Source organism: Pongo abelii, chromosome 19, assembly GCF_028885655.2.
Source record: "Pongo abelii isolate AG06213 chromosome 19, NHGRI_mPonAbe1-v2.0_pri, whole genome shotgun sequence".
Taxonomy (NCBI): Eukaryota; Metazoa; Chordata; class Mammalia; order Primates; family Hominidae; genus Pongo; species Pongo abelii.
This window is the reverse complement of record NC_072004.2, coordinates 73,918,847-73,930,940: the sequence shown is the minus strand read 5'-3', so window position 1 is coordinate 73,930,940 and position 12,094 is coordinate 73,918,847.

The following is a 12,094-nucleotide window of genomic DNA, read 5'->3' as shown; positions in this document are numbered from 1 at the left end:
GGGGAGGAGGTAGGCAAGACCTCACTGGCTCTGGAAACCAAGGACCAGATAAAAGAAGTGAAGTTTCAGCTGGGCTGAGGCAGGAGAATGGCATGAACCCGGGAGGCTGAGCATGCAGTGAGCCAATATTGCTCCACTGCACTCCAGCCTGGGTGACAGAACAAGACTCTATCTCAAAAAAAAAAAAAAAAGGAGTGAAGTGTCAGTGAAATGAGGCTAGAAAAGATGGCAGGGAAGACGTTCAACAAATGGGCTGTAAGTCACTGGGAAAGGTAGAGAATAGGTGTTTCCCCCCACCAAAGAATTTTTTTTTTTTTTTTTTTGAGATGGAGTCTTCCTCTGTCACCCAGGCTGGAGTGCAGTGGCGTGATCTCGGCTCACGGCAAGCTTGGCCTCCCGGGTTCACGCCATTCTCCTGCCTCAGCCTTCCAAGTACAGGCGCCCACCACCACGCCCGGCTAATTTTTTGTATTTTTTAGTAGAGACAGGGTTTCACCATGTTAGCCAGGATGGTGTTGATCTCCTGACCTCGTGATCCACCCACTTCGGCCTCCCAAAGTGCTGGGATTACAGGTGTGAGCCACCGTGCCAAGCAATTTTTTTTTTTTTTTTTTAGACAGAGTCTCACTCTGTCACCCAGGCTGGAGTACAGTGGCACAATCTCGGCTCACTGCAACCTCTGCCTCCTGGGTTCAAGCAATTCTCCTGCCTCAGCCTCCAAAGTACCTGGGATTACAGGTGCCCGCCACCACACCCGGCTAATTTTTGTATTTTTAGTAGAGATGGGGTTTCACCATGTTGTCCAGGCTGGTCTCGAACTTCTGACCTCAGGCAATCTGACTGCCTCAGCCTCCCAAAGTGCTGGGATTACAGGTGTGAGCCACCGTGCCCAGCCAAAGGAATCTTAAGAACAAACACCACTATGTAGCAGAGATGATAGGCCCTTGGAGACCCTCCCATCCAGCTCCTTGCACTCATGGGGAAACTGAGGACCAGAGAGAAGGGACTAGTTCAGCAAGGACCTAAGCCTAGGGAGATAAGCTGCTCTTATCAGTTGGAGTTCAGAAGAGGAACAAGAGGGAGGGCTAGACCAAAGACAGCAGCCAAAGTCTGGGCTCCTGCCCTCTGTCCAGGGCTTGATGTCCTCACAACGGGTCCGACCTGCCAGCGGAAACCAGCTGGCCAGCACTGAAGGTCCCTATCTGTCTAGACTGCTCGCTGGCCCATCCTGCTGAGAAACCCAACTCAAAGGGGGGCTGGGACAGGCGGAGTGGCTTTGGAGGTCCCCGACAGCTCCGGAAGTCTGAGCAGAGAGTCTCTGGAAGACTGAGAGGTGTTGTCTCTGCAGAAAAGCCGTTGGACGTTTCCGTGTGACGGTGACACAAACCATTCCTTCCTCCATAATCACCCCTTGCTACAGTGCTGGCTCAGGGCAGACAGCCTGCCGTGCATGGACTTTATTTTCAAAACCCTCCTGCTTCTTTTTTTTAAATATCCCTGTGAGCGCCTGAACTCCCAGGCAGAGGGAAGCACTCAAGCCTGTCTTTGAGTGTGCTGGTGGTGATGTGATGTCCCAGACGGGACCCTCCAAGCTCTGTGGCAGGAACAAACCCCCTGCTGATGTAATTTAAAAGAATAACCTCCCAATTTTCTCATCTCCCTTTGCTGGATACACCTTATCAAATGACAGGAGAAGCCAATGTTTGGTTAAATGGTTCAGAGGTTAATACTCAACAGATGGGAGAATTTTTTTCCTTTTTCTTTTTTTTTTTCTCCTTTCCAGGAGATCTGGTCTGCTCCTCTTGCTTACAAAAGGCTTAGGTAGTGGAGGGTGGGGGAGAGATGGGGGGAGGGGGGAGGGGGCCGGGGGCATTCCTCCCATCGTGCCCGTTTCTCTCCAGTTACCACTGTCCTCAGGGTCTCAAGCTGTGTCCTCAGCCTTCACAGGACCATGCTAATAGGCAGGGCCAGCCAGAGCTGCTCGCATTTGGGAAGGTAGAACCTGCCCACCCTGTGAGGGTACCTAAGTACATCAGGCTGTCTGCTGGCATTGGGCAACATGCAAAAGGGCAGAATAAAGGGAAGGAAAACAATACAAGTGAAAATCTCAAAATATCTCTCCATGCACTGGGAAAAGTATTGAGTCTCCCTGAAACTCAGTTTCTCTTTTTTTTCTTTCTTTTTCCCCCCTTTTGAGACAGGGTCTCACTCTGTCACCCAGGCTGGAATGCAGTGACATGATCTCGGCTCACTGCAACCTCTGCCTCCCGGGTTCAAGTGATTCTCGTGCTTCAGCCTCCTAAGTAGCTGGGATTACAGGCATGAGCCACCATGCCCAGCTAATTTTTTGTATTTTCAGTAGAGATGGGGCTTCATCATGTTGCCCAAGCTGATCCTGAACTCCTAGCCTCAGGTGATCCACCCGCCTCAGCCTCCCAAAGTGCTGAGATTACAGGCGTGAGCCACCGCGCCCAACCAGTTTCTTTATTCATAAAATGAGATATAATAATTTACATGGCAGGGGTGTTGGGGAGACTCAAAGAGGATTCTTCAGGGAAACTAGATATTCGCCTATGCTGCCAGTTTCACCCTAGAGGGATGGTCAGCGGCAAAGGGTAAAAAAGAACATTGCTGGCTGGCATGGTGGCTCATGCCCTGTAATCCCAGCACTTTGGGAGGCCGAGGTGGGCGGATCACAAGGTCAGGAGTTTGAGACCAGCCTGGCCAACATAATGAAACCCCGTCTCTACTAAAAATACAAAAATTAGCCAGGTGTGGTGACACGCGTCTGTAGTCCCAGCTCCTCGGGAGGCTGAGGCAGGAGAATTGCTTGAACCCGGGAGGTGGAGGTTGCAGTGAGCCAAGACCACACCATTGCACTCCAGCCTGGGTGACAGAGTGAGACTCCGTCTCAAAAAAAAAGAAAAAAAGAAAAAAAAAATACATTGCCCATGGAAAAATCTGGCTTTCCCAGTCTTAATCCAGTGATCAATTTAGCATCACAAATGGTAGTGTAGCCATGTGATCTGCCTCCTTATGTACCCTACATGGCCCAGAAGTGTGCTTGACAAAAGTGGTAAGGAACCTAACTCAGGTCTTTAGCTCTAACTTCCAGTTTACAAGGGCAGAGAATGGGGCAGCGAGCTAAACAAGATGAGGAAACAATAGACAATTCCTAGAGGATGACTGGCTCGGTCTCTTGAAAAAGTTAAAGTCAAGAAAATAAAAGGCTGGGCACAGTGGCTCAAGCCTGTAATCCCAACACTCTGGGAGGCCAAGGGACGAGGATCACTTGAGCCCATGTGTTTGAGACCAACCTAGGCAACATAGGGAGACCCCCGTCTCTACAAAAAATAAAAATAAATTAGCTGATCATGGTGGCATGCACCTGTGGTCTCAGCTTCTTTGGAGGTTGAGGTAGGAGGTTCACTTGTGCCCAGGAGGTGGAGGCTGCAGTGAGTTATGATTGCGTCACTGCACTCCAGCCTAGGTGACACAGTGAGACCCTGTCTCTACTTGAAAAAAAAAAAAAAAAAAAATTCCATACTATTTAAGTAATCACACCCAGTACTCTCTTCCCCCACCCTCTAGCAATCACTAATCTGTTTCTTATCTTTATAGATTTGCCTATTCTAAATATTCATATAAAAGGAATCATAAAATGTGTGACCTTTTGTACTTGGCTTCTTTCGCTTAGCATGTTTCTGAGGTTCATCCATTTGAGCATGTTCTGATACTTCATTCCATTTTGTGGCAAAATAATATTCCATTGCATTTATATACCACAGTTTGTTTATCTGTTCATTCATTAATGCACATTTGAGTTGTTTCCACCTTTTGTCTAATATGAATAATGCTCTTATAAACATTTGTGCACAAGTTTCTGTGTGGGCATGTTTTCATTTCTCTTGGGTATGTGCCTAGAAGAGGAATTGTTGGGTCACATGCTAAGTCTATGTTTAACTTTTTGAGGAACCATCAAAATGTTTTCCAAAGAAGCTGCTACATTTACATTCCTACCTGCAATGTATGAAAGTTCTTATTTCTTCCTAGCCTTGCCAACTTTTGCCACTTTCCATTGTTTTAAATTATAGCCATCCTAGTGGGTGTGAAGTGGTATCTCATTGTGGGTTATTGTTGTTGTTGTGTTTTTTTTGAGACAGAATTTTGCTCTTGTTGCCCAGGCTGGAGTGCAATGGCACAATCTCAGCTCACTGCAACCTCCGCCTCCCAAGTTCAAGCAATTCTCCTGCCTCAGCCTCCCAAGTAGCTGGGACTACAGGTGCGTGCCACCATGTCCGGCTAATTTTTGTATTTTTAGTACAGATGGGGTTTCACCATGTTGGCCAGGCTTGTCTCAAACTCCTGACCTCAGGTAATCCACCTGCCTTGGCCTCCCAAAGTGCTGGGATTACAGGCGAGAGCCACCGTGCTTGGCCAAGTGTAAGTCTTTTAACTTTCTCTTTTTCAATATTGTTTTGACTATTCAGGCCCATTGCAATTCCATATGAATTTGAGGATGGAATTTTGCATTTCTACAAAAAAAAATTGGAATATTGATAGAGACTACAATGAATCTTGTATTTGTCAGGTTCTCCAGAGATAGATAATAAATAGAAGAGAAAGAGAGAGAGAGCGATATGGATGAAAGGGGATTTATTAGGAGAAGTGGCTCATATAGTTAACAGAGGCTGAGAATACGCCATCTGCAAACTGCAAAACCAAGGAACTCAGTAGCATGACTCAGTCGAAGTCTGAAGGCCTCAGAACCAGGAAAGCCAAAAAGCCTAAGAATCTGGAGTTCTGATGTCCAAGAGCAGGAGAAAAAGGGTGTCCCAGCTCCAGAAGAGAGAAAGCAAATTCACCTTTCCTTTGCTTTTTTGTTCTATCTGGGTCATTAGCCAATTGGATAGTGCCTACCCACATTAGGTGAGGGCAGACGTTGCTTACTCAATCCACTTAATTCAAATGCCATTCTCTTGCAGAGACACCATCACAAACATGCCCAGAAATAATGCTTTATCAGCTATCTGGGTGTCCTTTAATCCAGTCAAGCTGACAACTAAAAATAATCATCACGAGTTAGTAGGTCATTTTGAGAAGTATTGCTGTCTTAACAATATTAAGTCAATATTAAGTCTCCCAATCCATGAACATGAGATGTCGTTCCATTTAATTAGGTCTTTAATTTCTTTCAGCAATGTACTGCAGTTTTCAATGTATATGTTTTTCATCTCCTGGGTTAAATTGATGACTATCCATTGCTAGAGTATAGAAACACAACTGATTTTTGCTGATCTTGTATTTTTTTTTTTTTTTTAACCGAATTTTGCTCTTGTTGCCCAGGCTGGAGTACAATGGCACAATCTCAGCTCATTGCAACTGCAACCTCTGCCTCCCAGGTTCAAGCCATTCTCCTGCCTCCTGCCTCAGCCTCCTGAGTAGCTGAGATTATAGGTGTGCGCCACCATGCCCAGCTAATTTCTGTATTTTTAGTAGAGATGGGGTTTCGCCATGTTGGCCAGGCTGGTCTCGAACTCCTGACCTCAGGTGATCCACCCGCCTCAGCCTCCCAAAGCGCTGGGATTACAGGCGTGAGCCACTGCACCCAGCCAAGCCACCATACCCGTCCTTTTGTTTTTAAATAGGTTTCATAAGCTAACCCTTGTTAGCTTATGATAATAGCATTGTGATTTGAGAAGAGAAATTCTCGTGCTTGGAAATGTATGTCCAAACATTTAGGAGGGACATGTCATGGTGTCTGTAATTCTTTGAAATGGTTGAAATGATTTGGCAATTTCTTATAAAGTTAAACACTCACACACCATATGAACCAGCAATTGCATGCTTGGGTTTCTAACCTGGAGAACTGAAATCTTATGTTCACATGAAAACCTGTACACAAATGTTTATAACAACTCTATTCATAATTATCAAAAACTGGAAACAACCCAAATGTCCTTCAGGAGGTGAATGAACAAAGAAACTGTGGTACATCCATATGATGAAATACTACTTGGCAACAAAAAGGAAAAGGCTATTGATACAAACAATCACTTGGATAAAGGGCAAGGATATCATGCTGAGTAAAAGGAGCCAATGTTAAAAGTTTGCATACTGTATGGTTCCATTTATATGACACTCTCCAAAAGAGAAAACTGGCTGGGCACGGTGGCTCACGCCTGTAATCCCAGCACTGTGGGAAGCCAAGGTAGTGGATCACTTGAGCCAAGAAGTTTGAGACCAGTCTCGGGAAAATGGTGAAACCTCATCTCTACAAAAAAGTTGGTGGGGCATGGTGGTATGCACCTGTAATCCCAGCTAATCGGGAGGCTGAGGTGAGAGGATCACCTGAGATGGGGAAGTCGAGGCTGTGATGAGCCATGATAGTCGAGGCTGCAGTGAGCCATGTTGTGCCACTACACTCCAGTCTGGGTGACAGAATGAGACCCTGTATCAAAAAAGGGGTGTGAGTGGGGAACTGTAGGGATGGTGAACAGATCAGTGGTTGCCAGGAGTTACCAATGAGAGCAGGGCATGTCTATAAAGAGGTAGCACCAGGGAGTTGTTTGGGCAGCAATGGAACTGTTCTGAATCCTGATTACGTTGTGGTTCTGCAAATCAATACATACGTTAAAATTCAGAGAACTGTATGCCAAAAGAAAAAAGAACCAACTTTAATATATTGTTTTACTTTATTTTATTTATTTATTTTGAGACAGAGTCTCACTCTGTCACCCAGGCTGGAGTGTAGTAGCATGATCTCAGCTCACTGCAATCTCCGCCTCCTGGGTTCACTCAATTTTCCTGCCTCAGTCTCCCAAGTAGCAGGGATTACAGGCGTGAGCCACCATGCCCGGCTAATTTTTGTATTTTTAGTAGGGTCAGGGTTTTGCCATGTTGGCCAGGCTGGTCTCAAACTCCTGAGCTCAAGTGATATGCCCGCCTCAGCCTCCCAAAGTGCTGGGATTACAGGCATGAGCCACTGTGCCCAGCTTAATACATGATTTTAAAGACAGAGAGAGAGAAGTGAATGGAAAAATGTCGCCTCTTGTTGGGTCTAAGTTGTGGGTATATGGCATACTCATCTTTCTGCTTTTCTGTACATTTGACATTTTTCATAATACAAAGAAAGAGGAGAATTGCCCCAAAGGGTCAGTCTGGCTCTGTGTGGCCCTCAGAAATGCTAGCCCCTCTCCCCTGAAAGTATAGAGGAAGGCAGCCTTTCTGCCAGAGACCCAAGCAGGTGCGATCTCTCACCCTCACATCCATGGCCCACAGGATTGACAAAGTGCTTTCCAGGTCAGCACCCAGCCAGGTTGCTAGCAACTGATCAGAATCCTTCTACCACCTTCACCTGCCTGGGTGCAGACTCACAGGAAACTCTGGGCATCTCTGGTCCTTACCTCTAACACATTCATTCTGGAAATCAGACGGGTCACTTCAGAAACCCCCACTTCCTGGTGAGGCTCACACAGGACTCCTTCAGAACCACTTGGTACACCTCCTCTGGGATCCCACTCCACTGCACACATGTGGCCCCATGGCATCTGTCACACCACAAGGTCACTGACTCTGGAACAGGAAGAAGATATCCTTGTCCCCATGACAGGAGCTGCAGTCTGAGCACCTTGGCAGAGGACAGTGCTTAATGTGCTCTGGGGACCCATCTAAACCAGACTCTCTGGGAATGAGGCCCAGGCACAGCATTAGAGCCCAGCTCCCTGGACTGGGTCTAAGAACCACTGGCTCACAGGTGAGAAATGCCCTACTAATGGGTCTATTAGGCTAGGAAAGAAAAGTTTCCTCCTCTGTCCTCCCTAACCCCACCCAGGACCTAGCCCAATCTGAGGTAAGAACACCTGAGGCCAGGAGTTCGAGACCAGCCTGGCCAACATGGTGAAACCCTGTCTGTACTAAAAATACAAAAATTACAGTGGCTCATGCCTGTAATCCCAGTACTTTGGGAGGCTGAGGCAGGAGGATCACGAGGTCAGGAGTTTAAGGCCATCCTGGCTTAGTATGGTGAAACCCCGTCTCTACTAAAAATACAAAAAAAAAAAAAAATTAGCCAGGTATGGTGGTGTGTGCCTGTAGTCCCAGCTACTCGGGAGGCTGAGGCAAGAGAATCACTTGAACCCGGGAGGCGGAGGTTGCAGTGAGCCGAGATTGCGCCACTGCACTCCAGCCTGGGCGACAGAGCAAGACTCCGTCTCAAAACAAAAATTAGCCAGGCATAGTGGGGGGTTGGGTGTGCCTATAATCCCAACTACTTCTGAGGCTGAGGCAGGAGAATCGCTTGAACCTGGCGGGCAGAGGTTGCAGTGAGCCGAGATCATGCCACTGCACTCCAGTCTGGGCAAAAGAGCGAAACTCCATCTCAAATAAATAAATACATAAATAAAAGACCAAAAAGAAGGTCAGGTGCGGTGGCTCACGCCTATAATCCCAGCACTTTGGGAGGCCAAGGCAGGTGGATCACCTGAGGTCGGGAGTTTCAGATCAGCCTGACCAACATGGAGAAACCATCTCTACTAAAAATACAAAATTAGCTGGGCGTGGTGGCACATGCCTGTAATCCCAGCTACTCAGGAGGCTGAGGCAGGAGAATTGCTTGAACCCAGGACGCTGAGATCGCACCACTGCATTCCAGCCTGGGCAACAAGAGCAAAACTCCGTCTCAAAAAAAAAAAAAACAGATTCTAAGCTCACCAAATGTACACAGATAGGAGACTAAGATTTGGCTCACAAACTGTAGCTTGCTGACTGCTGGCCTAGATAGGAAAAATTTAGCCTAACAGGATTTAAATACTCGGTACTCAAAAAACAAAACAAAAAAACAGTTCTCCTAGAGTCTGCGGGGAAGCCTTGGGGGTGGAGTGAGGGGACAGGTGGACAGCAGATGAGAGGAAAGGTCTGGAGAGGCCATGAGAGGAAAGGTCTGGAGAGGCAATGAGAGGAAAGGTCTGGAGAGGCCATGAGAGGAAAGGCCAAGGCCAGCACTGGAGGGTTAGAGAGGCTGGGGATGGCTGAAGAAACTATGAAACTCAGCAAACTATGGTTCGTCAGTCAAATCCGACCCACACCTGTTTCTGTAGGGTCTGTGAGCTAAGAATGGTTTTTACAGATGAACACTTGCAAGCAATTTGATGAGAAGGAACACCAACTTTGAACCTCAGTTAAGCCAAATGTCATTTCCCCAAAATAACTCTCCATTATTATTATTGTTTTGAATTGTTAATAAAAGATTTGTGAAAATGTGTTTTCTCTGTTGTTATATGTCTTAATTTTGCTCTTGGCCCACAAAGCCTAAAATATTTACTATTTGGCCCTTTCCAGAAAGAGTTCGTTGACTCTCAGTCTAACAATAGATGGTATTCAGGCCGGGCGTGGTGGCTCATGCCTGTAATTCCAACAGTTTGGGAGGCTGAGGCAAGTGGATCGCTTGAACTCAGGAGATCGAGACCAGCCTAGATAACATGGTGAAACCCCATCTCTACCAAAAATACAAAAAAAAAAAAAATTAGCTGGGTGTGGTAGCATGTGCCTGTAGTCCCAGCTACTTGGGAACTGAGGTGGGAGGATCGCTTGAGCCCAGGAGCTAGAGGCTGCAGTGAGCCAAGATCGTGCCACTGCACTCCAGCCTGGGTGACAAAGTGAGACCTTGTCTCAAAAAATAAAAAAATAATAAAAAATAAATATATATGATATTCAATTCTATGTGGCTCTTTCTTGGAAACTCTGTGTTACCTCAAACTAGGCCTGCAAGTCTGTAAAACACACAGCAGCCCTGTGTCAGCAGAGCCCAGGGTTGGCAGGCAGTGGGCTGGAGGAGGCCCTAGGCAGCACGGGGCAGAAAGAGGTGGGGCCAGGGAAGGGGTAGGGTCAGGGTCATCTTTAGATGGAAGAAATGAAGGGCTCTGCAATGGGGTCGTGCCAGGCAGCAGGATAGGCTAGGAGGTGTGGATAGGAAGCACAGAGTTAAGAGCAGAGAGCCTGCCTGCTTCCCTGAAGTGTGTGGGAGCATGGGATAAGGCTGATCGGCCAAGAACTTTGCTAGGACCTGGGAAAGCAAAAATGTAAAAATGCAGAAACCATATATCCCTCAAAGAGTTTAGTGGGTGAGAGACAAGAGGATGATTGGAGGAAAACGTGGTCAGTGCACACGAGAGAGAGAGAAGCACAGGGGACTCTGCAGAAGCCCCAAGGAGAAGTGGTGGTCCCGCCTGTGCATACGTGTGTGTGTGTGTGTGTATGTCTGTGTGTGTGCATGTGTGTGTGCATGTGTGTATGGAGGCTTCCTGGAGGAGGGAAAGCAACAGGAGCAGCCTTGTAGAGACCAAGACAGCACCTTATGGAATCTGGAGTTACTGATCATAAAATGCCGAAAAGAAGGCCAGGCACGGTGGCTCATGCCTGTAATTCCAGCACTTTGGGAGGCCAAGGTGGGTGGATCACTTGAGCCCAGGAGTTTGAGACCAGCCTGAGCAATATTGCAAAACTCCATTTCTACAAAAAATTTTAAAAATTAGCCGGGTGTGGTGGCCTGCGCCTGTAATCCCAGCTATGTGGGAGGATGAGGATGGAGGATTGCTTGAACCTTCCATGTAGAGGTTGAGGCTGTAGTAAGCCATGATCGTGCCACTGCTCTCCAGCCTGGGTGACAAAGTGAGAACCTGTTTCAAAAAAAAAGAAAGCGGCAAGAGGAGATTGTGATGACTGAGTTGGAGAGAAGGTGGGGAAAGGACAAGGAGGGCCTTGGGCACGATTTTGAGTGTGGGCTTCACCCTGCTGGTGCTGCAGAGCTCCTGAGGCATGACCTGGAGAATCACAGGGACAGCTGGGTGGAGGACAGGCCCAAGGCGGACAGTCTGAGAGGCCCACTGAGGCAGCTGTTGCAAAATTCAGTGAGAAATGATGAGGTCTGCGCTCAGGCAGCAAGAGTATCCATGACACATGTACTCATGATACATGACTGGGGACAGAGTCAAGGAGGTGAAATCAGTGGTATGTGGGCCAATGGGGAGGGAAAGGGAGGGTGGCCTCATGGAAGCCTCCCAGTTTTCCAGCTCTCTTGGCTGCTAGGGAGGGGATGGATTATACCTTCCAGCTCCCCCATTTCTGCCCAAAGCCCTGGATGACCCCCCAGATCATGCGAAGAAAGTGTTGGCTCCCCTCCCTGCCCCATCTTCCCTCCTCCACGTGATTGCCTGGAGTCCCCAGGGAAGAGAGAGAGAAGGAGATGAAATCATGGAAGGAAGGGGATTAGAGCCACATTTCTTCCCTTCTCTACAATGGAAAACTCTGTTTGTTGGGAGAGGGGAGCTTTGGGAAGTGGGGCCTGATGAGGTTATGGTTTTGAAACAGGAGCTGTCAGGAATCACCAATCTGAGGAGCAACAGGCTGTCGTTTTTCTTTCTTCTAAGTAGGTGCTCTTCTCTGTTGCCCCCAATTAAGACAGGGGAAGAGCACCTACTTGGAAGAGAAACAAGAGCCTTGTTGCTCTCCCCCCATGCTGGAGTGAGTCTGTTTTATTATATCCGCCCCCAAGCCTGCATGTGCCCCTTCCACTTGACTGACCACTCAGCCTGGCACTCACAGAGGAGGAAGGTACCACCTCCTAGAGGGGAAAGAGTCTCCAAGGCAGGGCGGGGGGGTGGGGGTGCAGTCAGGGGAGTGGGAAGAACCAGATATGGGATTGGGGGGTTTGGTTTTGAACCAGATGTGGGATTGGGGGTTTGGTTTTGGGTCCAGTTTATGCCACTTCCCACCTATGCAAAGTCAGGCAAGTTCTTTTTTTTTTGAGATGGAGTCTTGCTTTGTCGCCCAGGCTGGAGTTCAGTGGCGTGATCTCGGCTCACTGCAAGCTCCGCCTCCCAGGTTCCCGCCATTCTCCTGCTTCAACCTCCCGAGTAGCTGGGACTACAGGCGCCCGCCACTGCGCCCGGCTAATTTTTTTGTATTTTTTAGTAGAGACGGGGTTTCACCGTAGTCTCGATCTCCTGACTTCATGATCCGCCCGCCTCGGCCTCCCAAAGTGCTGGGATTACAGGCGTAAGCCACCGCGCCCGGCCAAGTCAGGCAAGTCAGGCAA